Source organism: Meriones unguiculatus, chromosome 4 (assembly GCF_030254825.1).
Source record: "Meriones unguiculatus strain TT.TT164.6M chromosome 4, Bangor_MerUng_6.1, whole genome shotgun sequence".
NCBI classification, from domain to species: domain Eukaryota; kingdom Metazoa; phylum Chordata; class Mammalia; order Rodentia; family Muridae; genus Meriones; species Meriones unguiculatus.
In genome coordinates, this window is record NC_083352.1 from 136,480,923 (window position 1) to 136,504,826 (window position 23,904).

The 23,904-nt window shown below is 41.8% G+C and overlaps 1 protein-coding gene across 6 annotated transcripts in view; it reads right to left on the reverse strand.

Annotated features, from left to right (window-relative positions):
* Positions 1-23,904, reverse strand: part of Macrod2 (mono-ADP ribosylhydrolase 2) — a 1,947,949-nt gene that overhangs the window by 976,841 nt on the left and 947,204 nt on the right. The gene's annotated exons all lie outside the window — the stretch shown is intronic.

Genomic DNA, 23,904 nt, shown 5'->3' on the forward strand with positions numbered 1-23,904 from the left:
AATTTCAAAAACAATTATTTTTAAATGCTCTACACAAATGATCAATAAGAGTAAACCATCAAATTATACTCTAATACACTAGTTAAACTATAAAAGCACCAGTGTAATTTTATTAATTTAACAGAGTTTGAGTAATTTTCAATGTAATAAACCATTCAAAATTAGTCTTGTTACTTGATAAGACTTGTAACAAACATTCTGCACCTTTGGACAAGTGCCGGAGGTTGCAAGCTCATAACTTAACCAGTTTGTCTGGTTCCTGAGGCTGATAGCTGGATGGTCCAGAAAACATGGTTACAGCCTTTACACGTTTGCAGAAAAAGTGGAAAAGGAAGTGTTTACTGTGGAAAAAGGAACATCTGGGGGCAGACTGGCTTTCTAACAAGTCACACTCATGAGGTCACACTCATGAGAACGAATTAGGTGCACAAAACCTGAACTACGTGAATGGAACGACACGAGTCTATTCATGAGGGTGGAGTCCTTGAGCCTTAGATGCTTTTGACTGACTTTCATTTAAAATTCCCACTGCCTGGTGTTCTGGAGGCTAACCTTTTGGAACATGAGCTGTTGAAGGACAAGCAATATCCATACAAGGTAATACATCAACAGTTTGTAAAACCTAACTTACTGTTACAAGACAACACGTGCCTTTTTAGGGAGACTGCTTCATGGAAGGAAACGACCTCATCAGTGGATTAGAGCAGAGTGAGCATCGCATCAGTCCCAAGCTCAGGTCTGCGACACACTCTTCCTATTTGCCTCTCTGGCAGCTTCCAAATTTTGGAATGAGAAAAGCATGCTTGTAGCCATTGGTGCTCAGGCAGGTCCTAGGATATATCTCATACTGACACTCTACCCTAGCCTGAAGCTGTCCTCCCGCAGGTGGGTGAGGTGGAGGGTGAAAAGCAAAGCTTCCCAATATATTTCTGGACATTTCTAAAGTATTGGCCTCAAAGCTACAGATACTTACTACAAAAGTAGCATCTAAAAACGTTCTTCTTGAGTTGGAGAAATGACTTAGTGGGTATAGAAGTTGCTGGGCAGGTTTGATGATTTTCCTTCCATCCTAAAACCCACATGAAGATGAAAAGAGAGAATTGACTCCACAAAGTTGTTCTCTGGCCATCACATACATGCCAAAGCACATAGAGCCTATGGGCTCCCCACCAATGATGAGAAAGAAAGAAACCTTCACTCTTGAATATGCCCTCTGTGTTAGAGGGAGCACAGGCACCTAGGAAAATTGACGTGTAGAAATGCTCGGCAATTTTCTTTGAATAATACATCCTGCTTGGAATATAATGTGCTGTGTGTTTAAATAGGAGAAATAAAACTGTATTGCATTAGTACTACAAAAGAAAAGCACAGTGATGCAACTGAATGAAGACAAGGCAATGATGCTACCTGACAAGGAAAATCATGTAAGCACATCGCTAGCTGACTGCCAAAGGAGTGAACGCAGATACTGTGCTGTTTCCTTATTATGAAATCGGAAGAGGTGGTCTAGCCATGCTGAGACAAGACGAATTACAGCACTCTGCCTGAGCTGAATTAACAACCCCTTCAACGTCTTGTCAAGGCTAATCTTCGCATATAGAATTGCTGAGGGAAAACAATGGAATTCTTTCCCCACACTTACTACCCAGACCTGAAGTATAAAGTAACATATGAAGCTATTTATTCTGCATGTAGAGTTAACTTTAAGCCACAGGAGAGCGGATGTGTGATTTGGCTGTTGAAATCAGTGCTCACATTGCTTCTAATATGCCAGTATCACTCTGGCTTAAGCTCCACTGACTCAACAATTCTCTTGAATAATCACAAAACTTGGACATAAGTGCACGCAATGGGAAGGCCCACATGTGCTGTTTTGCAAAATGTAGTGGAATCTGCAAGGCTTGAGTTCTTTTGAAAACAGAAGCACTTATAAGCAAACAGCTCAGGTGAGTGGAACGGGATGAGCTGTGTCAGCCTACGTAGGGGGAGGGCTGCCGTGCAGGGAATGATGATTATTCAAAGGAGCAAACAATGAAAGTTTAGGGGTTGGTTTCTCTCAGTGCAAATGACACCTAAGAAATCTTTACCTTGATGAGGACTCAACAAGAAGAAAGGCCATTATAAATTATAGGTAGATTCTGACTATGAGATTTTCAGTGTGAAGGGTGTAAAAATCAAAGACAGGAGACCTGGAGTGCAACTGAGTAGGGCTCGTGTGGCCATCAAAATTCTATAGACTTGGTGATGAGCTGCAACAGTGCTCAGCCTCAGGGAAGGCCCCATCCACAGTTCATAGGCCCTTGGCTTACGAGGGAATTCTGGGAGGCTTCATGAGTGCTGCCTCCAAGTTTATTTTGATATTGCCATCTGACTTTCTAAGGAGGGCAGGGGAAGGGGCTGTACTAGCTCCTCCTTTGAAATGGCGCTGATGTGCCAACCGTGCCTAATGCTTCCTGTTGTCCCACAGGCTACTGTTAATAGACCCACTTCTAAAGAGGCCAGGCAGCTCTCAGGATTCAAACACCAGCCTGAGGAATGGTCACTGTCCTAGCCCACAAAACAGGACCAGGAGGTTTCAGTTTCTGAGAGCCGCATTTCCTCACCTCAAGGAAAAGCAATTTTGGTCTAAAATACATTTAACAACTATGAAAATCATCTCCCGGAGGAGGGTTTGGGAATACACTCATAGCTATCATGTCGTGGACTATAGAGGAGGCCTAATCCACTGACAACAAATTCCATTTCTTCTAGTCTGTACACAGTATAACACTTTCATCCTCCTCTCGGGGAGTAACTCGGTAATAGAAAAAAATAAGAGAGCAGGGGGAATGGTTAACATAGGTTAAGAAGCATCATGTCCACCTGCTCGGATTGCATTTTGTATGACACCAATGATATATAAACATGGAAAGTGCAGAGAAACATCTAAATAGACACCTTCTGATGTTCCTAAAGTGGCATCTTTCTTGTCAAGTGTATTTCTTTGAATATGCTTACAAAATTAATTACGTTGTTAGAGGATAAAACACTAAAAATAAAACTCTCCCCAAAGGTACTCAAGCTAAAGATGGGCAATCAGCCTAAAGTCCTCGATTTCCCCAATCTTTTATCAAACCCCATTTATTCCTCCTTGAGAGGAAGAGTTCTATTAGATGGAATGCCTCCACGGAGCTAGGGCTCAGCATCTTCTTTCACTCTTCAGCTCCTGTAGACCATACTCAAAGGCTTTAAGGAAACAAAGAAATATTAAGTTTTTGTAGCAGAAATAATCCTACATCTCTTTCTTTCTCCTTTTATTTTTAAGATCATAAGTGAAGATTCTGTAGGAACCCAGAATGGCTAGCTTCTGGATTTGAGGCTGTGTACTTCGTTTATGGCACCAGATCCAGATTGCAGCTCTCATCATACCTCACTTGTTTCTTCTGTGGCTAGATAATGTATTCTGTGGCAAATACACGAGAATGAAGCAGAGAATCAGGAATGAGTCATGTGGCTCCAAACCCTTCTAGATATAGATTATGGTATGGAAACACACACTTATAAACAGCCTTCTATGCATCCACAGATTCTGAACCCGAGAATTAAACCAACCCTGGATGGAAAATGCTCACCATGCACACGTTTGTTTGTTTGTTTGTTTGTTTGTTTTTTCTTTTAGAATTTCTGACACAATATTATACAACAAGGACTGATGTGAGAACAATAATTTATTTCAAAGTTTTGTTGTGTTCAACTACAAATTGTCCTAGAGTCAAACTTCGATGAAGCTAAGAACTTGGCCTTCTATACTTTTTGCTGCCAAGTGCTCATAGTTTTCCCTGACACACAATAGATGTATGTTCAACAGATCAATTTACTAAAAGTTATAAGTAAAGCATTAAATTCTCATTAACATTATAGCTGAGTGTAGGACCATAGCAAAACCTTTATCTTCTATTCCAAGATCTTACTTTTTACCAGCATTACATTGTGATGCTGCATTTTTATCATCCAGTCAGTGGATTTGGGATCAGCTGGAGGCAGAACTCTGAGCATGTTTGTGAAGTTGTTTCTAGAGGTATAACTTAAGAAGGAAGACCTACCCTAGATATTGTATCACCGTCTCATAGGCTGGGACCTAGACTGCACAAAATGGAAGAAAGGGGAAAGTGAACTGAGGACCACCATTCATCCCTCTCTGCTTTTCCTGCTGTAAATGGGGTGTCTTCCTCCCCTAGGTCCCTATTGCCTGGTATTTTACCACACAATGGGAAAAGCGACCAATCTACTTCTCAAGGGTTTATTTTCTTTTTCTCCTCAGTTCCTTTATTTTTAGTCCTCTGAGTTCTGAGGGTGAGTTGGAAGTGGGATAGTCAGATGAAAGTGAACAGAAGCTTCCCTGGGGTGTTATCTAACTGAGGGACACTTCTGTATATAAAGATAGCAAATGAGTACCCGAGACAGTTCTTGTTCAGCTGTACTTCAAATCTAACTGGGTGTCTTGATTTGTTTTATGTTAAATCCAGAAATCCTACTTCTCAGACACATAGAAATCAAGCTGCTCACGTGAGGTACGTTTTCTTAAAGCCGTTCGTTCAACAGGTGATCTTAATTTCGAGACTTGAGAGAACATGGGTTCATACGCGCACTCTGTGTCCTATACACAAACCTGATTCCATCCTACTGGAACCACTATTTGGTCCACAAATTAGAAAGCTCCCCTTGGGGCACTGGGAAAGTCTCCGCTGCTGTTTGTTTTGTTTGTTGCCTTTATAGTGGAAAGTTACCTCCTCTCATCCTCTTGTCCTCTATAGTCAGTCCTCAGGGTGCAAACCTCTCAAAGGTGGGGCACCTATCGAGGTCCTAACGGTCCTACTGAAGGGTTCTTATCAGAATGCTACTTTTCTAAGTGTCTCAGACTACTCTCTGACATGAAACTCATTTGACACTAGCTCCGCATCCTCGCCAGGCCACAAAGGACAGTGCAGCCAGTCCTGATGAGACCTGATAAGCTAGAGTCAAAGAGAAGCTTCTTTAATGAGGAGTGAGCGCTAACTTGGTGGACATAAGGGCGAGTTTCGGGCGCACTTAGGAATTATGCTGGTCCAACAAAGAAGAAGGTGTAAGTGCCCCTCTAAGGTCCAGGACCCTGCTAGTCCCAGGTATTTGTTAGTTTCCAGTATCAAGCGTGGCTTCCCTCCTCTTGAGTGGGTAATTCCAGTCGGAAAGGTGTTGGTTACCACAAAGATGTGAGTGCCCCTGTGGCACCTTCACTGGTGTCTTGGCATGCTTGTCAGTTTCCCAGGTCATGTGTACCACAGCTGGGTAGGAACCACAGCTGGGTAGGAACTACAGCTGGGTAGGAACCACAGCTGGGTAGGAACCACAGCTGGGTAGGAGCCACAGCTGGGTAGGACTGCTGACTGCTTCTCTCCAGTGGTAGCCTGCGTCGCACCTTCTAGAATTATCATTGCTGGGTACAAGGAAGGAGACTTCCAGGTTAGCATGAACTCTAACAGTCCAAGTTCTGTGTCAGAAGTTTGTGGCATCTTCAGGGGCCTTCTCCCAACCTTCAGGAGGTAAACACTGGTAATGGCAGTTGCCTATATTGTTTTGGGAGTCTCTTGAACTCCTCTAATATATAACTCTCAAGCCTGGTAATGGGTCAATAGCTCTTGTGGGAAGCATTGTTAGCCCAAGAGGCATAACTTCATTAAAAGTACACGCACACACATACAAACTTACACACATACACACACCACTCACACGTACTATATGTAGATTGAGGCAAATATAAAATAATTCCTTATAGCTTTTCTAGATATCTTTAATGTTATTTACCCATCCTCTCTCATTTCGTATTATATACTCTCCTACCATGCCCAGTTTATAAGCACAGGGCTCATAGACAGGGGAGAAAAGCATAGCCTATGTAGGGCTCAGTGTTTAGTGGTTTCAGCTATTCTTGGGGGTCTTGGGATATTTTTTTCTCCAGGCTAAAAGAGATTCCCATAACTGAACTGATAACACTTCTCTTCAAAGAAATGTGACATGAACACTATCAAGTGGAATGCTGATATGCATGTTTTATTCATTTTTCACATTTATGTACTAGAAAAATTTGGTTTATGGGGGTGAAATAGCAGAAGTCATAATTGTATGTGCCTCTAATCTGCAATGGATAGGAAAAGATTAAGATATTTTAGTGTATCATCTTTTCTGACTAAAAGCAACAAAACACAGGGTTTGGGGCATTTATTTTAATGTCTTGAAAATAACTTACTTAGCGACATACATTTGCTTTCATGGCTACATGAAATTGGCTAGCTAAAAAGAAATATTAGAGACAAATGCCCTTTAGAAAGATTTCTCTTTAGACATTCTGCTCTCTGTGGCAAATTTTGCTGTGTGACTTTGAAAAGTCGTATGAAATTTCTATATTCTGAGGAATAATGAGTCAAACTGATTGGAATTAACTTTGCTCAGTGCAAGCCTGATTGAAGAGGAACAGTGTGAATGAACTTTTCCATTTGGAGTCAGTACTACCTCTTTGATGGTCCTGGAGTAAGCACAGTGTGGCTGCCCCCATAATGGGAAAGGCTGTTTGCTCTAAGAATCCCTGCTATTAAATATTAACTACCCATCTGAGAATCCATCAGTTGCTGGGCTCCACTTAATCCTGATCCCTTTTGCTTTTTGTGTGCAATATCAGTACTGTACAGATAGAGTGATGACGGGTGCTCAATACTAGAGTTAAAGTCGGGGGAAGTTATTTAGCTAATGGGATGACAAATAGAGATAGGAGTGATTCACCAACCAAACAGTGCTTGAGCTCCCACTCACTGCAAGCCCTTTTTCCAGACACAAACTGAGATAGAGAAGTTACTTCCCCGCAGCCACTAGGAAGAGGCACAATCCAGCTGAGCTGAAGTCCTGTCACACATGGGTGTGAGGACAATGCTTTTACATATGAAAATGTTGAAACACGTGAGCTTCACTTTTAATAGAAGATATTATCGGGATGCGTGTTTGGAGTCAGAGGACAACTGGTGCGGGTACGGCCCCTTCTTCCACCACGTGGGCTACAGAAGAGAAGTGCAGTGAGCGAGGGTTACAGGAAATGCCCTAACCTGCCAAGCCATGGCCCGTCCCTGGCCTTTTAAGGAGAGAAGCTTCTGTCCACGTCCTTTGGCACCAGGACATAGCATGATGACATATCTAAATTTAGTTGTACCTTCTCAAAAATTCTTTTAACTTGGAGTCGTCAGATTTTACAAGCAGAAATATGACATGCTTGATTAAATTTGAATTAAGTCTAAAATAAAATGTTAGTGAAGCACGTTCCACATAATATTTGAAATATACCCCTAACAGGCCATGTTCACTGTCTGTATCATATCTAAATTTCTTTCAGGATTGTGAGTTATATATGGCAACCCTGATAGGAAGGGATGGGGTGACTACAGGGGCAAGATGTCCATTGTGGGGTGTCTGAAGGCAGAGTCTGCCGTAATGAGCCTCACTACGTCCCTGTGTCCAGCCTTGACTGAGCCCTTCTGATAGAATCACTAGCTGCAGTTTTTAAGTTACTGGAATAGAAAAGAAAGGATAGGTTCGGAGAGGAGGGGCAGAAAGGCTAGAGGGAGGTATAAATGAATCATCCTCCTTTGTCCATCACAGCAGGCCCTGCCTTGTGATGTTCGGATACTTTAGTCCCTACCCCAGCAGGTTACACACAGGAAGAAACCTGCAGCTTTCTCATGGGGCACAGAAAGAAACCTCCACTGAGTAAACTACGCTGGTCAGTGGGAAAGGCACAAAAGACCTTTCTGACTGGCCATTTCATCCCATGAGTCCCGATGTTCAGCAACATCCAACTCGCAACGGCAGAAGGTCCCAGAGAGATGGAAACTGTTACCTGGGCACTTTATTAGGGTGGCACTTTGCAGACACTCAAGTGTCCTGGTCATGCCCCCGCACCTGCTTTCTATGCAAACTTGTCTTCACCATGCCAGGTCACTGTGCCCCACAGCATAATTCATGGAAATGTGAGGGATGAGACGTGCCAGGTGTCCTGGCGATGGAGTTGGAAGGAAGGGGAGGCCAGTTCACGCAGAGAAGAAGGCTGCACCGGCCTCTGAGAGGCAGTCCAAACTTGAGCTACAGGTTGGCCTGCTCTTGAGAGTCAGCCAAGCTTACCAGGGTGAATCTGACCTCTAGGGCATCCTCCTGACTACAGAGAAGACAGCATTCCTACCTACTGCTTGCTTCAGAGCCCTCTAATGGCCAAGGAAACCATGTCTGCACTTACAAACTTTCCCTGTAAACATTGTCTCAAATAGAAAAATAACATAGAAATGGTCTGTGTCCTCAAGTAAATGGAGGAAATCTAAAAGACATGCTATACACAAACATCACATTATGTAGGAAAAATTAATCAGAATAAACTGAGACTAGCCTTGCTTTAGACTGTGACTATATGGCTAATTGTTGTCACTGACATTGTATCAAGCTAGACATGCACATGGTTTAAGCAGAGGGATGGAAGAAGTCTGAAGCCGTCCATCTGCATCTCCTACTTAGCATCCACATACTCGCCCCGGAATCCACCCCTTTTAATGTCCTCTGTGGTTGTTTCAGTAACTACATAACTACCTCTCCTGAACTTGGGTCTCTACTTTTTAATTTTTCTTGATTCCCATACCCTGCCCACATTCTCATCCTCTTCCCTGGATGTGTGAAGGTGGCCTGCTTGTTTCTCTTATCCACTATAGTAAAGAATCTCTGTTGTGGACCTGAGCCTCTCAGTGCTGTTGTATTGAATACAAATACTTTTGCTTCTCCTCTTCTTTCGGCTTTCCTATTTGTAACACACCTAAAATGTTTACATCATATCTGATAACTATAATGTAGTCCTCCTTAAGTAGCCTCTTTGGTAATTCTGAACTTTAAAAATATCTATCTATCTATCTATCTATCTATCTATCTATCTATCTATCGTTTATATGTATGTGCCTGTGTATCTATGCATGTTGGTGCCTGTAGATGCCATATCAGTGTATTGGATACCCTGAGCTAGAGATAGAAGTGGTTGTAAGCCACCCAACTTGGAGCACGGGGAATGAATTCAGGTCCTCTGGAAGAGCAATAGAAACTCTTATCCACTAGGCCATCTCTCCGGGGTCTAAACAAATATTTTTTAATAACAAATTTTACACAGTTGGAATCATGTTAAAATTATTCAGTGTTGAACAAAGAGAAGAGGAGTAGCAGATGCTGTAACAGCTGTGAACATCACTCCTGTTTCCAGAGGCCTAGCCAAAACCTAGTTAATGGGGGAAATGGGGTGTTTACTAAAAGATGCCATTGTCTGGTTAAAGAGGATTCCATCGGGGACAGTGAGTACTTTGGCAAAGTCTGGTAGATTGGCCTGCACCAAAGCAGGAAGTTAGAACGAGGTTTCCCACAGGCACTCAGGAGAGGAAAGACAACCTCTAGGCTTCTGGCATTTATTTCTGAAGCCCTGATGCTCGCTGAGGTCATGTAGCTTCACGTGGACATAAATGTCAGACTTTGTGACCACCTGCAGAGGAAGGAAGGGAAAGAAGGAGAGAGGGAGACAGGGAGATCGGGGTGAGAAAGAACATTGTCTTATAGCTGCTATGCAAAGTGTAAGAATTTTGTTTGTTGTTCCTCCACTCATTCTTGATTTCTAAAGCTGCAACTGTAGAATGAGACATGGAATTTAGCTTCCTCGTGTGTATACTCTGGACTAAAGTTTAATCTACTCCATATTTTCCAGTAAAACATTCCACCCATTCTGTTTAGTTAAAATTACATTCATAACTCTGGCCTGGTGATTCTCTCCAAACCACCCTCACCTGCACTTAACCTTCCTGTGTCCATACTTCCACTGCTCCTTCTTACTGCCATTTCCTCGCCTTCATAACACAGGCCACTTCAGAGCCAAAAATAATCTCATTTACCCTTCATGCCTTGTAGATGAGAAAATTAGAGGAGACAGGGATTGGTGGATGACCACAACAACCCAACTATATTGTGGAACGGAACTAAACAGCAGAAGCCATGTTACTCAACAGTGGTGGGTATAGGTAAAGGGAAATGGAATTTTAACCTCTTTCAACTATATGATAAAGGACATGGTGGACACAGCAAAGGATGCTCTCATATATATATACACATATATATATGCATATTTATATACATATAGAGAGAGATATGTATATATGTATGTATACATATGTATATATGTATATACCCATATATCTATGTATATGTCTACATATGTATTTATGTATGTATATATATTCATTCTTAGTTCCTTTAGTTCATTATGATATGTAGCATGTATATGTGTATATATGTTTGTATATATATGCATATATACATATATACATTGATATATATGCTACATATCATAATGAACTAAAGGACCTAAGAATGAATGGCTTATTCTCTGGGACCTCGGGAGTATGCTTAAGGGCACAGTATGAGAGCCACACAAATAAATTTTCTAGTATAATATAAAATCTAAGAGAGACATCCTCAGAAGGCACTAAATGAACATACACACACGAAAAGCTTTATCAATCCATCCAATAAGGATCCTTGGCGGGGAAGAATAGTATAGCAGTCTGCTGTAGGTACTAGTTGACTAGGCTATAGTTACTGTTTGTTCAGTTAGCGAGATATTGCTGTGACTGTGTTTTGTGGATATAACTACTATCCACAACCCACTGATTTCAAGCAATAATTATCTTTGATCATCTGTGTGGACTTTACACGGCCATGTGCAGGACTTTGGTAAGGAAAGAGAGCCTGGGTTTGAGAGGGCAGCCTTATGCTGAACACCAGCAAAGGCCAGCCTGTGAGCTTCAGACCTGCCAGCCTCTATACCCATGGATTCTAGAATGTCCAACTAGAGAATCACAATAAATGTGGATAGGAAACACTCTCCTGGGTCTCAGAACTTGCCTATCTGTGATTCTTAACTGATACTGATAGGGAAATATTTAGCCAAGCAAAGAAAAAATTGACAGAAATAAAAACAGTTCTAAAAATGGTCCTGTTCATTTGGATGTAATTAATGCAGACAGCCATTTGCAGTCACAAACTAATTTTTCCCCAACTAAACAGATTAAATCTAATAGCTACATTAGTTAAATCAGACAGAAAAGCGGGCTCTCTTGGCAGGTTTTTAAAAATGGTTTTCAGTTATTATTAGACTCTGAAAATTACCAAGTTTGGAAAGGAGACATTCAGACGTATCAGAAAAAAAAAAAAAAAAAAAAAAAACAAAACTGAAGAGCTATCTCAGCACTTATAAGCAGATAGAACAAAACGTCTTTGTTCAACCATACATTCACATTTCATAAAGGAATCCTCCCTTGAAACAAGAATTCCAAATGCGACCATGCTTGGAGTCAGTCAGGAGCCATCTATATTATAATTTACAAATGAGCAGTGAACAATCAGTCTCACAACACAAATGGATGGTCTTTTTTCCTACAAACACCTTTTTGCTCTCTTTTTTAAAGGTTATATAATTAGTTTTCCTCATTAAAACAACGTAGGCTTCAATGGACTCCCTGAGCCAGTATTCCACCACATTAAAAGCATATGATCTGCTATATCTAAGTTTAGATGACTTTTAAGAAAAGAAAAGCCATAAATGGACAGTGCCAGGATTCTGTCAGTTTTCATACATAGGTGTGTTTCCCTTTTCATTACAGTAGCCAGACTTCCCACTGGTGAGCTCATTCCACGAATGCTTTGGAGAGTAAAGGTTTCGTAAAGTGCTTTAAGCCAATGTGCCATGCCCTATTTGTGCTTTTCTGTAGTACTGTGTGCATGCTTGTCCCACTGGCATTACACGGACAAGCAAGGCTCCTTTGTGAATTCTGGTGCAGAGGGGACAATAATAGCAAGTTTGAGGGGGCCCTCAGCAGCTCTGATGTGCTGTTCTCAGGGGCATCACATCACAAGACTTAATAGAAATAAAATAACCCCAAAATAATGTTTTTTCAATATTTCTGCTAGCTAAAGCCAATTCTACATTCTACGGGTTTCAAAAGCTATAACTATATAACTAAAGCAGGAAAGAATCCATGTTAGAGGACATATTTGGATCACACATATGTGACCTCAATATGTACTTTTACGCTTTAACCCATGAGCAGCTAAAACTTCTCTTTGCAGTTCTTATCCTGACAGACAACAACAGGGAATCTTAACTGTATTTGGTTGTCCTTACCACTCCAATGTTGGTTTGAACATTAAAAACAAAGCTTCTGGTTTAGTTTTAAAGCTTAGATTAAAGCTATCTATATAAATAATAGGATTTCTGACTGATTTTTGAAAATATTTCTGTACCTGGGATGAAGGATGCCTGATGCAGAAAACAGCCTTCCTCAGGTCAGGGTCAGATGCAGGCTTTCCAAGGGCATTTGCTTTCCTGGAGGCAACAAGCCCTTTGCACCTCCTCTTCTGGACCCCCCCCTTCCCCTGATCCTCTCATCCTTTTACATTCTGCAATGTCTCTGCTTAGCTCTGGGTCTTCACAGGCTCCAACATTTCTCATCTCAGGTCATAAATGTTTCTATCACTCTGCTTTTACTTTCCTTCCCAAGGACAGCAGTGAATACTGTGATACTGGTCCCTTAAGCATGTTCGCTAGCTCTGGTGTTCAAGACACAAAACTGTCAAAGTACAAAGGTATTGGTTTAGTCAAAAGGAAAAGAAAATTCTGACAAATTACATAAAGCATAGTTTATTTATCTTATACTAATGGCCATTGGGACCAAAAGAGTAAGCAAAATGTTCAAAGTGTAGTAAGTGCCAAAATGTTGGAAACATTATGCATGCAAATACCACTGGGCTGTATCCTCAGGCCATGAGAGAAATGTAATGGTTTATACTTTCAGACTTGGGTATATAACACTGTGGGAGGGTTTCTTAGGGGAAGGGGGACAGAATTTTGTTTGCATTTTCAATCTTATGCCTAGTAGAAAAAGCTATTAATGAAATTTATTTATAGACTTTAAAAATGTTCTTCTATATCATTGGTGTGTTGTGGTGTGTGTGCATGCGCACGCGTGTGTGTGCGAGTGGTTGTGTCCAATGGTCCATCCCACCAGGCCCTGGCAACAAGCTAGAATGAATCTCTGTTACAAATAATACGTTATCATGAGAATGGCTAAGGCAGGAGGATAGAGAATTGTTGTTTCAAAATGCCCTAGACTTTATTAGTCAAGAAACTATGATTTATTAATAATTATTAAAACACACATACACATACAGGCATGTATGATAAACCTTCCTTTTTCTATTTTTCTTTTATTGAGAATAGATTTTTTTCCATTCACTATATTCCCGTCCCTTAACTCCTCTCAGATCCTCCCCACCTCTCCTCTCTTAGGGATCCACATCACTCTCTCTCTCCTTACAAAACAAATAGACATATAAAGAACAATAATACGGTAAGATAAAACAAAAAGAGACAAACTGGATGAAGGCCAGGGGAGCAAACAAAATAAAAGGGACAGAGATGCACAGGAAGCACAGAGAGATGCAGAGTTACACATGTCCGCACACACGGAAGTCCCCAGAAACACACAACCAGAAAGGCCATACTTATGCCTGTAAGGTTTGTTTTTTTAAGGCCCTCATAAAGCATTATGAGACAAAGACCCTCTGAAGTATCATTGAGTTCAATTTAATCTTGGCTACATAGTGAATTCTAAACCAGTCTGGGATAGACATCAAGAGAAATTCCAAAACAAGCACCAAAATATCAACAAGAATCTGGCTGATTGACAGGTGATTAAATGGCAGATACAATTTTATATGCATGTACATACTTTATGTGAAGATGCAATAATGCTACTCTGGCATTTAGAATAATCTCTTGAGGTCAGTGCTTAAATAATACACTTGATTTTCTTTTTCGGAGAACTAAAGGGGGTGAGATTAGGCAGCCCACAGAAGCTACAGGAGGCTAGGATCATCCTCACAGTCCCTGTGAGGTGAGGCCAGGCCAGGCGGTGCAGACAAGCCTTCTCACCCCTCACTGTCCATGCACAAGCCTCCTTTCTTCTGCGTGACGCACAGCTAGTGAGGACTGGCCATCGCTCTGCTTCGTGCTGTCTTTACCCTGGGCCTGAGACTGACACCAGCCCACCGTTAGTGCTGACAGAAGACAAGCCTGAGACTGTGAAGGAAACTTCAGCTCCTTTTCCTAGCTCATTGGCCAAAATTCGTCGAGTACTGCACTGTATCTGCTCACAAGTGATCTATGTTATCGTGAAGCTAAAACTGAAGAGGGCACTGTGATCATCACAGCCGAGCTTGACGGTGAACGCCCCACAAGTTCTATCCGGGCACTGCAGCTACAGGCACGTTTGAGTGTTGCTCTGTGGCCCCAATAAACTGCAGCGACACCAATTCCTTGGTTCCTGATATTTAAAATAAGGTATTTGATTTTAAAACTATCCCCACAAAAGTGAGTTAAGAATGTTTGTGTCATATTTGTTTAACTAACTCCATAAAATGACCTTGGCTTTCTTTCTACTTATATTTCATCAGATTATCATGGCAAAGTAAATGTTTTTGTCCTTTCGTGTGTAGGAAGAAATGCTGAAGTCGAGCATGTCAATGGCCACTTAACTGCGGAGAGTGCACACAATTAGCACAAATAGCTAGAAAGCCAGCTGCAGCCCACAGACGGGGTACAGGCAGCACTGCACACGCTACAAGCAAGTATTCTCCAGACAGTCACAGGCTTTCAACCTCACCACGTATGCTTAATCAGATGCCAATTCAGCTGCAAATTTTCTAAATAATGATGATGCAATATCCATTAGTAAATAGGAGACATAAATTACATTAAATGTTATGCCTGCCCTGCCAGGTAGTCATGAATAGAACACACTGATAAACAACGTGCTTCCCAGCCAGGGGCAACCAACAAAAACAGTGAGTTATCAAAGCGACTGGTAATCAGATGTAAGTAACTCAAGTGAACAGTTGACAAAACAGTACGTTTAACAGGAAGAACAAGAGACCAGATTAATAAAACCCTCTTCAGAAAGGAAGGATATATTGGGTAGAGGAGCACCAAGTAATGAGCTGCTTGCAATTGAGTCATTTACAACAACGTAGACAGAAAACAGAGATAAGGAGCAGGTATTGTCTGGAGGTGAGGCAGGGCCACGTGTTTGGTATTATCAAAACAACTATGGGAGTAACCACTTTATCATTGAAATTATGGCACATTCCACAAGATAAGACCCATGTCCTGCACCATGTCTGGTCCAAAACTAATAACTAGACAGAAAGAACCAACTAGGATTCTGTTAAATGGGCACAGTATCAAATAGACACTTACATGATTTATGTAGTACCCCGAAGTCCATATATCTGTCAGCCCTCATCTGAGAATTTTTATTTCCAGTAAGTAGTAACACAGAGTCCTGTGACTGGCCAAAGCCCAGAGAACAGACTGCAGCCTGCGCAGCCGTGGAAGGGACAGCTACACCACATCTCTTCCTCCCAAAGCTCAGGGATCACTACCAAACGGGGGGGGGGAAGAGCCTAAGAGGCAAAGGCCATGGATATCTGCCAGACACATCAGGGGTAGCAGAGCTTCACCTAGGAACTCACGGCAGTCGTGATAGCACGGGCAAGACCTGAGCAAGCCTGAGTCAGACCAAATCTCAACATGGAGAGGTTATGTGGGCACAAAGTTTCACAAGCCAAGCGGTTATAGACAGTGGACAGTCCTGGGGGAGGGAGAGACAGTTTTCTTTGAGAATGTAGCCCCTCACAAGTTGACAGTGTTCCAGTGAAGAACGCAAACCGGGCATATAGTGAAGGGAGGGTGGATTTGGGAGGAGTTGGAGGAGAGGTAGATATGATAAAAACCTATTGTATGAAATCCTCAAAGAACTAATAAATTTTCTTTAAATTATACTTTATTTACTTTGTATCCCCCCTCTAGTTCCTCCCTCCTCCTCTCCCAATCCCTCCCTTCCTCTCCCTTCTCCACACACTCTCCTCCCCAAGTCCACTGGTAGGGGAGGGTTTCTTTTTCTTCCCTCTGATCCTAGTCTATCAGATCTCATCAGGAGTGGCTGCATTGTCTTCCTCTGTGGCCTGGTAAGGCTGCTCCCCTCTCAGGGGGAGGTGATTAAAGAGCAGGCCAATCAGTTCATGTTAGAGACAGTCCCTCTTCCCATTACTATGGAACCCACTTGGACACTGAACTGCCATGGACTACATCTGTGCAGGGGTTCTAGGTTGTCTCCATGCATGGTACTTAGTTGGAGTATCAGTCTCAGGAAAGACCCCTGTATTTTTGGTTCTGTTGCTCTCCTTGTGGACCCCCTGTCCTCTCCAGATCTTACTATTATTTCCTACTTCTTTCATAAGAAAAACTAAGTACATTCTAGAAATGCAACTTTAAGAGTCATTGTAAAGGATAATGCATGTTTGTTTGGAAACACCCAGTGTATAGATATCCAGAGAGAAAACAGAGGTTTTTACAAAATACAGAGAGAATTCTGGATGGGCCTAGTGGCTTATCTGTATAATACCAGCTATTCAGAGAGAGGAGGCAAGAGAATAACAAGTTCAAAACTTGCCTTGCGTGTACAACATGAAGCCAGAATGGCCAATTTCTGAGTACCTGTCTCAAAGTAAACTTGGATCAAGAGTGGCAATGTACCTCAGTGACAGGATGTTTGTCCAGTGGTCACACAACCCTGCTCTCTACTCCTCCCAATGTTACAAGCTTATGCACATCCACACCCATTAACAGAAACTTTCTTAAAATGTGTGTGCGCCTGTAGGTGCACATGTATGCACGCACGGGCCTAGGAACATACAGAGGTGACATTTGCCGACTGGGAGTAAGTATATGACAGGCACACACACTCCATAGAGATTAGCTTTTTCCTGCAGGCAGGCGAATACTCCCATTGATTTGGTCATGCTGGATCTGCAATGATGGAAAGACATATGCTTCAAGAGGTTTGGGGGAGCATTCCCTTCCCAGGACTTGTATGCAGAAGAGAGCATGACTGATGGAGCTTCAGAAGTTACCTGTGTGAGCGAGTCCAGCGGTGCCTTCCTAGAGCACTCACAGATAAGCTGTCACTGCTGTTACTACCCTATTTGGATTGCTTCTCTCTGTGTGGTTCTGCTTTGTGTGACATTTACTCTATTATGTTCTAGAAGGAGTTCCAGAGTTATATATTAAAACCATGCAAAACAGAAGAGATGGGGGTATAATTAAATGGTTTTACATTCAGATGGTTGACTGACATCTGGAAAGTGAGGCTATCTAAAGGGAAAGCGACCTCTGGACTTGTGGAATACACTGCCTTCTAGAAAAGTAGAAGGAAGAAAAAAGGTCAGATGGTGAGACCAACAGAGCACCCTCAGAAATTCCCCCCTCTTTCATGGTGTTTAGAATATTCTTCAAAATAAACAAGTCAGTGTAATGAAGGTTCTTCAGTTATAACAAAGTCATTTCACAGCAAGTTTAATGGATATTTCAAAAATGTGCTGTGTTGACAGAAAGTTGGGAATGCAGTGGTTGGAGAGATGTAACTAAGGCATGATGCAAACAACCCACCAGTTCAAAGCACTTTTATAAAAACAACAAATGTTTTGTTAACGGGCGATCTTCCTCTGCCTGGATATGATGCTCTCTACTTGTATCAACATTATAAATACATAATTTAAGAAGCAATATGTATGTGACATTATTAAAAATAAGGTCGAAAAGGAAGTAGACCAGCATCACAATAACTGTCTCTGACACAGTGAGCCTCTGAGTCCCATGTGTTCTGACTAACATGCAGAAATGCCTGTGCATACTCGCTTCCCTAGGTAGCAAATGTGTGCTGGCAAGCCCTTCGCTCTTCATTGCCTACAGAAGCCTCAAGCAAGAATGACACCTCTGAAAGTCACAGCTGAGTGAACTGAAGAGGAGAAAAAGACAGACAAGGACAGAGAACTGTTGTGGGGGCCGGAGGTGATTCCAGTTTTCCTGGATGTTTGAGACTTTCGAGCCGACCTTAACCTCAGACGGTGTTGAGCACAGCATTAAAATTTTAACAAAGTGGACCTGTGTGTAGAGATGAAGGTCTTATGGACTCAGGCCATGGCAAAGGCCATGATAAAGTTGTTACTGATAAGTCTTCTCTAGCTGCTGGAGACCTTCCGTAACCCCATTTCTTTCCTGTTCTATGTCAGCACTGATGATTAGGTTTTCTTAGAAATTGGTGCTCCGGGAATTCTTCACATGCCGAAAGGTTGTAATGTGGAAGTTTAAAAAGCGTCCATTTAGTTCCTCTAGATTTTTTGCCAGAGGTGACTCTAATGTGTACAGCATTCACGTACTGCTTCATGATGCAATCCTGCACCTTAAAAATGAATTCATCGCTAGACGAAACTTAAAATCCTGAACAAATATGAGCAACATTTCTGTGGACACCTAGATTTGTTAGAGTCCCCCTAAGAAACAGTTGGTACTTCCAAACTGAGTAATTGAAATTTTTAGTCATGTGACTATTGGCAAAAGCATAGGAGAACAACCCTCACCAGGTCTGTGGCATTCTTCAAGGCTAGTGAGGGAAGAACTACAATATTCACAAGTCAAAAGCATGAAAGTGGCCAACTGTATGGAGACATCAGCAAGAAGCAAACACACTGCCTTTATTTCCCCACATTCTTTGCACTGCCTCATAAATGCCCTTTGATCAAACCAAGAGATGCGGGAAGCCCCATAAGATATTTCATATTGATCGGATTATTTAAGCCCCGAGAAGGAGGTGAAAAGTATGTCCGGGTGCAAATGGAAGACTGCTTCACACATATACTCACTAGCTCTGGGTACAAGCATGTTAGGGCAGGAAACAGGGACAATGACAGTTGAGGCACTTCAGATTTCAAAGCCAGGGATGGCATGATGGAATAAATACTGTGATGCAATTGGTCTCTGGTTTCTTGATTCCTGGGATGGAGTTCCAACACTTTACAGTTCCGTGAGTGAGAAGGAGAAGGGGGGGAACTTTGCGACTCATTGTAAGCCTTCAGCTGTACTGGAGGTTATCATAATTCAGTACTCTTGGCCCCTGACACAGCTCTAGGATAGAGACCAGTTGCCTAGATACCTGTCCATTCAATTAGGGGTTAGGACTTACAGCCCACTCAGTTTCTCCAAGGGAGGAAGTAGGATGGAGAATGAGTTAGAAAGCCAGTGATTCAATCAATCAATTGAAGGGATTGTCCATTAAAAACAACAACAACAAAAAAGAACCAAAAGAGTTGAGAGGATGGTAGTTAGCTGAAGGTGAGGGAGAAAGCAGCCAGAGAGGGGGCATCATGCATTTCTCATCTTTCCTGTTCTATATGATAACTTTTGGTCTCTTAATTCTAAGTCATATCCTTTATGATAAATGCCTTGGGCTAAGTAAGACAGTGTCAGGTTTTCTGGGCAATGTTTTAGAAAGTCATCAGAGCCAAGGATGTCTTGGGAACCATGGGTCAACCAGTTACTCAGAAGTACAGAAAAACTGCATTTATTGTTGGTATCTAACAAAGGAGCAAAAAGTCAAGAATACAGCTTGCTAGAGAAAAAAAATACGGAAGAAAACATCAGCTCTATATAATAAAAGCCTTGCTTATACTGAAGAAATGAGAAGGAAGAGAGGGAAAAATGCTCTATCAGCATAAGAGTGGAGGGGTCTATGTCAGTCTTTCAAAAAGACCCACTGAGGGAGAGATGCATGTTCCAGGGAGATAATATAGTCACACAGCACAGAAAAGACAAACAACAAATTCAGATGATGGAGGGAGATGTGTGCAATACAAGGAGAGGAGATAACCATGCACATAGGGACCCCACGTGCCATGCAAAGGAAGAGGAAGCACCAGCCATAGGCTGCTTCCATGCAGGAACCCAGGAATTGAGTTACTGCATTTATAAATGTCAAAGATAAAGCAAGAAAGCATGCATTCAAAGAGATCTTTGACATTTCAAATATAAAACGTGTTTCTTGAGGCCTGTACCACATCCACCCTGGTCCTCAGTAAATGGAGTTCATAAGGGATTGATTATGTCCTAAGTTTTCAGCAAAGCAACAGAGATGTTAGCTCAGTCTGAGCATCCATGCGGACTACAACGGAGAGCACGTTAAAGAAGGTTTTGGACCGAGAGTACACAGTAAAAAAAGACTATGGAAGAGTACTTCTTCCTTCCGCCCAGGCATGACTCAGATAACCTTCCAGGAAAAGACACAACCCAGTGAGGCAGAGGAAGACTCTGCTGTCTCAGCAGAATCACGAGGCCAAAAACAAACCGTGGGAGAAATGCGAAGCTGTCAGTGCTCCTCTGTATTCCCCAGTTCCTGTCAGCACAACTTGGTTTTCACTTAGCAAGCTCATGCTAAGCTTCCTGCTAGCAGCTTCACCATCCTGCTGGAGGGATGGAAACAGGGTTAGTCATTTGGATTTCCTGTGTGTGTTCTATGCAAACTATGACCTCACTGGGCAACTGTGAGCTTAGCCTCTCCTGGGTTAACCACAATTCAGAGACAGGGATCAGAGGGAGACAATCGAGTATACCAAGGTGACCCTGGCCTGGGTCTCCAGAGCTCAGGATTCAGGGTAGAAACCAGAATGAGATGGATCTTCCAGGCTTCATTCAGGGTTTTTATTAAAAAAAAAGGGTCAAGGGCTCCCGTCAAGCCCTAGCTCCACACTTACCTCCATTCAGTTTCGGTGGGCTATGTGGCCAGATGGAGGAATACCACTGCACAGATAAAAACAACCATAGCCACCAACCCCCATCACAACACAACCAGTCAGCTCGTCCTTGTGTTTGAATTAGTATTTGTCATTGTGTTTGTGCTAATGATCCTACCAACAGACTCTACCGTCATTTGGACAGAATGAGATTAGACCCTTTGTGGTGTTGCGTAGTTTTGGAAACTACTCGTTTTTGGAACTCAGCAAATACTTAGAAAGACGGATTATAAAAATAACATGAAGGACTTCACTTTCTGTTTGTTTAAAAAAAAACCCACACCCCATTTTATTATTTTATTTTATTTTTTTTAAAAACTCCCACACCCCATTTTATTTATTTATTCATTTATTTTTAAAAACTCCACTTTCTGCTTGTCATGGATTAATTAAACAGGATTAGGTTGTTGGAGGAGGTGTGTCACAAGGGGCCATTTCTGAGGTTTCCAAAGCTCACACCATTCTCAGTTAGTTCTCTCTGCTTTGTGGTTGGGCCTCAGGATGTGACCTCTCAGCCACTGCTCTAGTGCCCTGCCTCCAAGCCGGCTGCTCTATTTCCTCTGTGATGATCATGGACTCTGATCCTCTGACAGGCTAAGACCCAAATAAACACTTTCTTTTGTAAGTTTCCTTGGTCATCGTGTCTTATCAAAACAATAGAAACGTAACTAAAACAAGGGCTGCCATGGCCTTTTGGACGGCAGTCACACCCCAGAAATGTCTTCACCTGTGCTTCTGGTAGACCAAAGTGTCAACCAGGGTTCCACACCTTGTTCTTGGATTCAGTTAATTTGTTTGACCATATGGTTGAACTTAGGGAAACATGTTACTGGTTTTTAAAAAGGTATACTACAAAGCACGGACACACACACACACACACACACTCACACACACACACACTCACACACACACACACTCACACACACACACACTCACACACACACACACACTCACACACACACACACACACAGAAATGTTTAGGGAGAAGTATGTGAGGCATGCTGTGGGTGACTCTCTGTTTTCTCTGGACATGACCTCCAGAAGGTCAGCTTTCTGAATCCTGTCCTTTTAGGTTTTTGTGAAGACTGAATTTCATGAACATGACTCACAGAATGGGTCAGAAAACTTAGCAACAGAGGGAGATCTGTTCACAATCTTTTTGGCCTGTCTATGCAGCACTGCTTCCTCTGGGGTATGGTAGGAACCCTCTGAAATGAGAGTCTTATGATCTACTATCAGATAATATATGTCACAGAGTTCCTTTATGACTAGCTAAAGGCACGCAAAGATTAGACTTTCCATGACTTGCTTTAAGGAAGAGAATTTCTACATTCTACAGGAGGGAGTTATGAACCAAGAATAACGGTCACAACTCAAGTCATAAATATCACAACACTACAATCCCTTTCAATAAATAACATATTTCTATACTATTGAGCAATACAATGAAATATCTTAATATTAAAACTATTAAATAAACAAGGTTAGAAAAATTAAGTACCTAATAAAGTTAAGATAGTAACAAGCAAATATAATAACAAAGCTGAAAAAATAATAAAAATAACATACATAAAACCTATACATAGTGACCTTCAGAAATATCTGAAATAAATGTTTGTGTACAGCTGGGAAAGTTAAAAGCAAGAATTCTCAGCAGTAGTCTTTACCGAGTGTGTGTTAACACCACTGAGAAAGAAGATTGTTCTCTAAGAGATGTCCCATTCACTGACAGACAAATACAAATAAAGAGAAAGTTTCATCTCATGCCTAGTCTGCATCTACTGCTATAGATATGAGAACTGTGTTATTTCTTGACTTTTTCTCCTCTAAACAGAAATTTCAGGTTCCAAGTTTCAAAACCACAGGATTCTCTGAACCAAATCGCTACCAAAGCTTACCTAAGATAGCCAATCATGATATCAAGAATACAGCTGGCAAGCTAGCTCAGTAAGGGGAGCGTTCTGTAAGGCTTGACACCAAAATATGAGATGCAAAAAGGTGAGCAAAAGGGAAAGAGTTCACCTGCTCGGGTGAATCATTAGTACTGCCAGTCTGATCTCTACTTGAGGAGCTGAATAACAGCTATAAATGTAGAGTACAGCTCCAGACCTGAATCACATAATTGGATAGGAGTGTTAAAAGCCAAGACTACAGAGTCAGCTGCATAGATTACAGATACTAAAGTCTGCCATGTTGAACAGCTTGACTGAAAAAACTATTAGGATAACAAAGATGATGTTCAATCCTAAAGAAAATGATTTTGTTGCTGGTCAGAATGTCGGTTAGGATCAGGGAAAGAATGTCCTAAAACAATAAAGCCATACATGGAGACCTGGCAAAGAGAAAAGGGTGGCAAAACTTGAGATGAGACCTCCTTCTTAATATCCCCTACCTATGTCATTGCAATAGCTTAATTCAGTAAAATCACACAAATAGAAACCGGCCTTCCACAGACACTCTAGGAAAGCATCCTGAGAGCACGTACTAAGGGAGAGTGATATTAAACTATACTTATGGTGGACGCGAAATGTGGGAATTAGAGGGGTGGAGGCACTTAACTAAATGTTGACAAGCAATTGGGCAATCAGAGAAGCGGATCTTAGCATTCTTCGTAGCAGACAGACTTGTTGTCCTTCCCTGGAAACTAACAATGTATCTCATCAAGAAGATGCTTGAAGGAACTTTGGGATACTAAATGTCCCTACGTAGTAAAGGCGGGTCTCTGTGCATTAACCCCTGTAGAAGCTTGGCAAACATTCAAAATAACTAGGTTGTTTTTATGACTGTGACATGCAATGTTGGGAAAACTGTGCCCAGTTTTGACACAGAAAAGGCTGACAATAAAATCCTGCCAGAGGACACTAGGCCTGAGAATCTGCTGCTGTTCTTAATCATTACTCTTTTACACTCATGAAGATGTACAGTAGCTTTCTGTTCAGTTTTTCGTTACCTCTTTCTTAACCTCTGTACTCTTCTATTTCCTAAAATGTGAAATCATAATTTGTTTAATGACTCAGTGCTCAAAAGACACCACTGCTAGATATCAAACCTGTATGCATAGTCCAGGTGACGGTCTGCATCCATGCATTCAA